Source organism: Arachis ipaensis, chromosome B10 (assembly GCF_000816755.2).
Source record: "Arachis ipaensis cultivar K30076 chromosome B10, Araip1.1, whole genome shotgun sequence".
Taxonomy (NCBI): domain Eukaryota; kingdom Viridiplantae; phylum Streptophyta; class Magnoliopsida; order Fabales; family Fabaceae; genus Arachis; species Arachis ipaensis.
Window position 1 is genome coordinate 118,928,552 of NC_029794.2, and position 5,214 is coordinate 118,933,765.

At 31.7% G+C, this 5,214-nt stretch overlaps 1 protein-coding gene across 2 annotated transcripts in view; it reads right to left on the reverse strand.

Annotated features, from left to right (window-relative positions):
• The window catches only part of LOC107623835 (tRNA (guanine-N(7)-)-methyltransferase), a 2,677-nt gene extending 2,489 nt beyond the window's left edge, over positions 1 to 188 (reverse strand). The window contains exon 1 of one of the 2 annotated variants that reach the window (XM_016326221.2): positions 32 to 188. The gene's annotated coding sequence lies outside the window, so the exon portion shown is untranslated. The remainder of the gene's footprint in view (positions 1 to 31) is intronic. The other variant, XM_021114279.1, reaches the window with a different exon arrangement.

Here is a 5,214-nt window from a genome sequence, read left to right on the forward strand (position 1 = left end):
GAGTTGAGAGTTGAGGCTAAGTAGAGAGTACCTAAAAGAATGGAATGAAGACAGAAACTATTGAAGCGTTCAAAGATTTTCAATGAATGCAGTGACTTTGTTGTTGTGGGAGCAGTTTCGGTGGCAACAAGCGGAGAAAGTGGAAAATGAGAACATCACAGAAACAAAGAGGTTTTTGAAGCAGAACACCAGAGTGGGAAACTCCATAACAATGTTTTTGGGCTCACATAGGTACTGGGCCTCAACTAGGCCCATTTATTTCCTATTGGCCCTTCTGATTTTCAACTTTTATTTATTTAAAAAAAAAGAAAAAGTTCAGGAAATAATTAAAAATTTAGTAATTCGAATTTCGTTTTGTATAAGCAACAAATTTATTCACTAATAATAAATTTTTCAATAGAATTCAAATTCGCAACAAATTTAGTCTTTAATCTGCCTAACTAATTTTTTATTATAAAATTATTTTGTTTAACACTATTTTTTTGAAGATATATAATTTAGAATTAGCATTTAAAATTTAAGATTTATACTTTATGACTTAAAATTAGAATTTAAAATTTAAAATTTAAAAATATTAACTCATTAGTTGATTTAATAAATTTGAGTTAGTTAAATGATTAATTAATTTGTCTACTTAATAAATATTAGAGATTAAAATTTTGTTTTGTATATATAATTTAGTAACCACTAATAAATTTAGTAACCACTAATACAATATATATTAGTTTTTCACTGTATCTTTCAATTTAATAGGTCATAGAATAATTTAGGTTTAATTACTCTGATGGTCCCTATAGTTTCACCAAATTTTTAATTAGGTCCCTATACTTTTTTTCCTTTTAATTTGGTCCCTATACTGCTTTAATTTTGTAATTAAGTCCTTCCTAATGTAAAAAATATTAGAGTTAACTGAATATTTTTTTACAAATTGAAGATATTTATAATTAAAAACTTAATTAAATCTTTGACCGCATGTATTTTGGTAAAAATATTATCTTAATTTTAACATTTTTAACATGAAAAGGACGTAATTACAAAATTAAAAGCAGTGTAGGGACCCAATTGAAAGGAAAAAAAGTATAGGGACCTAATTAAAAATTTGGTGAAACTATAGGGACCAACAGAGTAATTAAACCTAAATTATTCTATGACCTATTAAATTGAAAGATACAGTGAAAAACTAATATATATTGTATATCTAAATTATATTTTATAATAACTCTTAGGGGATGCTAAATACAAGTTTTATATGATTAAATAAAGGATTTTTATGGTTGACGGACAAAAGTATCCTTTAACTGTTTATGATTATGCATGGTTGATTCAAGCAAAAAATTAAACAAATCTTTGTCCCTTAAGGCATTATTGCATTAACCATAAAAACATAAACGAACCTGCTACACATACAAGCAAAAAGGCCCTACAAGTTTTACAAGTTCCCAACCCACACTTCATTCACACGCGCACTCATCTCTCTTTGAATGGAACGTAAACTACACGCGCCCCACTCAACGGTTGCTCTTCGCAAAATAGCGCTCCTTAATGGCGCACTCTTCCACTTCTCCAAGCCCTTCGAAGAAAACATAAACCGTCCGTTTTCGAGTAACATTCCAAACTGCAGAGATAGGACTCGTCACGAAGATTAGAACTCTCCATCAACACAACATAGAACTCTCGATCAACAATCTCCAGAAAAAACAAAGTTATAATACTCAAGGTACATTACGTTACTATTTTACTCATATTGTATATTTTCTACATTTCAAAAACGAAGAACTAGGTTTTACTGTTCTTCTACGTTCTTCTAGGTTTTACTGTTCTTCTTGTTCTAGGTCTCATTTTACAGTTTTTAATGTTCTACTTGTTCTAGGTTTTACTGTTATTCTTGCTTCTAGGTTATTCTGTTCTTCTTAGTTGTTCTAGATGTTACTGTTCTTGTTGTTCTAGTTCTTTTGGTAACTGATTTTTGGGAGTATATTGCGTGATTTGGTGGGTGTATATTGAGTATTTTATTGGGTGTATATAGCATAATTTGTTGGGTGTATATTTCTGAATTGATATACTGTAATATAGTCAACAGTTGCAACTGTTCTAATATTTGCTTGTGCATGGGTGTATATTGCTTGACCTTGTAATGTTGCTTGACCTTGTATATTAATGCATGTTTGAGTGATATCTTACTGATATCTATGGGTGTATCTGACTCATATCTACGGGTGTATCTTACTGATATCTATGGCTGTATTTTTCATTTTAGAAAAAACGGCAGGCAGAAACCAAGCTGAAAAAAATGTAAGAACATGTTATTATTCTTGTTGTTCTAGTTCTTTTGGTAACTGATTTTTTGGAGTATATTGCGTGATTTGGTGGGTGTATATTGAGTATTTTGTTGGGTGTATATTTCTGAACTGATATACTGTAATATAGTCAACAGTTGCAACTGATTGCTTGACCTTGTAATGTTGCTTGACCTTGTATATTAATGCATGTTTGAGTGATATTTTACTGATATTTATGGGTGTATCTGAATCATATCTATGGGTGTATCTTACTGATATCTATGGGTGTATTTTTCATTTCAGAAAAAACGGCAGGCAGAAACCAAGCTGAAAAAAATGTAAGAACAAATATACGTCTTAGATGAAATCAGTTTTATATAATAGAAATATATCTGACTATAATTTTGCTTTGTTTACAGCAAATCAAAGACCTTAAGTGTGCAACACATTTGTTAAGTGAGAAATTCAGAAACATGAGCGAGGAGAAGAAAACAATTGTTAGAGATTTGGGATTTGGTGGCCTGATGCACATCCCGCCGCTAAGGGTGTATCACCAAATTGTCAGATAGATTCTAAGGATATTGACACTGATTAATGTAAATGTTATATAGTCCTGTAACAAATTGAACACATGCTGTAAAAATTTTTCAATTATAATCCAGTTTATTATAAAATTTCTTTCAATAATTAAACTCTCTCTGTTGTATTCAAAATGTATGAATTACAGGTACTATAATATGAAGAAAAATATCAAATCTAATATACACCCATAACCTGCCATTTTTTACACCTAAAGAAAGTTGAATATACACCCAAAAATCTATCCCCCTAATGCTTTATTCCTAAAACCCTAAACCCTAAACACTTAAATCCTAAATCCTAAACCCTAACCCCTAATCCGTAAACCCTAAAACCTAAACCGTAAATCCTAAAACCCTAAAACCCTTAAACCGTTGTAAAAAAAAAATAAACAGTATTTTATAACATAAAAACAAGATTCTGAAGTATATATATGTATATATATGTAAAATGTAAAATACAAGAAAATTCAGAAATACACCCAAAAGAACACTACTTTTACACCCAAAAGAATGCATGCTCTCGCTCCTTTGTATGCTTCTCATCCCTGCCCAAAAGTGGTGATCCAGATAGATTAGAACCTATATATGACGGTCTTCATAGAGATCTACAGAATACACCCAAACACAGACTATAAATACACCCGAAAAAAAATTAAATTTACACCTCTGCTGCAGATTTTAAACAAACATTACCTGAAAGCCACTTGTTGTCCACAAGACCAAAATTCAGCAGAAAATCATTCCAATTCCTATCAAATGAGTCTTTAAGCACACCCACGCTTCTCGCACTTCTCTCGTAATGTAATTCCTCACATCCTTTTCAATAAAATTTAACTCGCGATGACCCCCGGCAGCCGCAACAAATGATTGGTAAGTTTTGCTTGGTCTAATACCAGCCTTCTCGTTATTCTCTATTGTACGACGAATGGACATGCTTAGTTCCCTGTGCTGTTTGAGATATTTTAGATTTCCATTTTCCCTCTCTGCTACATGTAATCAATTGATTCTTAATCTCGTTTCCCTTCCTATTTGTGCTCCGAACTCTTGTAGAAAAATCTGCAGCCTTGGCATAGTTTCTGTAAAATTTTCCAGCATCTTCAAGGGTGGTAAAGGTCATTCCAACCTTCGGAACAAACTGGTCATCAACAACAGAGAGAGGCTGCAGAATACACCATGTCAAAAACTAAAAATACACCCAATCACGTCTGATATAATACACCCGAACCGAAACAACTCAACTAAAATAACAAAAAAAAAACCATAAACTGTAAATACACAGGCTGCAGAATACACCATGTCAAAAACTAAAAAACACACCCAATCATGTCTGATATAATACACCCGAACGACAACAACTCAGCTAACATAACAGAAAAGGCATAAACTGTAAATACACCCACACTTCGCGCAAAAATACACCCAAAAAAGTTCTGATCTACACCCGAGCGTCTGCTATAAATTCCAGATAATTAATCAAAACTAATACATTACATTCAATCCACATATTCATGTTAACGTGTTAGTTTCACAGTCAATGTTCACGAATTATTCAGCTACACAATGCTATTCAAATGACTGCAACAAAATTCAGAGTATGTAAATCAAACCTCAAGAACTTTGTTAGATTCAAATTCATAATCCACTTCGCCCTGATTCAGCTGACAATCTGAAGTTGAATCATCCATAATCTTCAAAACGAGTTCAAACTTTGATTTCAGAAAACAACAAATCAAATAGAAAACGAAACTCGAGTTGCACAGAGAGAAGAACTAACGTAAATGACGAAGAACATACCAGTGAGAAAGGAGAGGAAAAGAACGATCAAGAAGAAGAAGGGAAGACGCGCGAGAAGAAGAACGAGCAAATCTGAAAATAAGAAGAACGGAGAAGGAAACAAATCTTTTAAATTTAGTAGTTATATATACGCGGGATCTTATATAGCGCGTATATTAGACGTATGTGTAGCAGCGCGTTTTTTGGGTTTATTCCTTAATGAACTTGTAAAGCATACAAGCCCTAATAGCTTGTATGCGGAGCTTTTCTGAAACATAAAATATCCAATTAGTTGCATATACATACCATCAGTTTTGTCGAAGGAGAGACATTTCGATGAATTATCGTATCTATGTGAGACATATTTTGAATATAATATTTATTAATATTCATCTGATACGTATATTTGTTGTGTCCAACTGTATTTTAATAAAAAATAAAAAAAAATTTTGGACACGTGTAGACACACCTAAATACTATTATATATACATAATAAATTTTATAAAAAACAAAATTATTTATTATATATGATATAGATTTAAATAAAACTCTTATATACAACTTTTATTCTGACCTATATG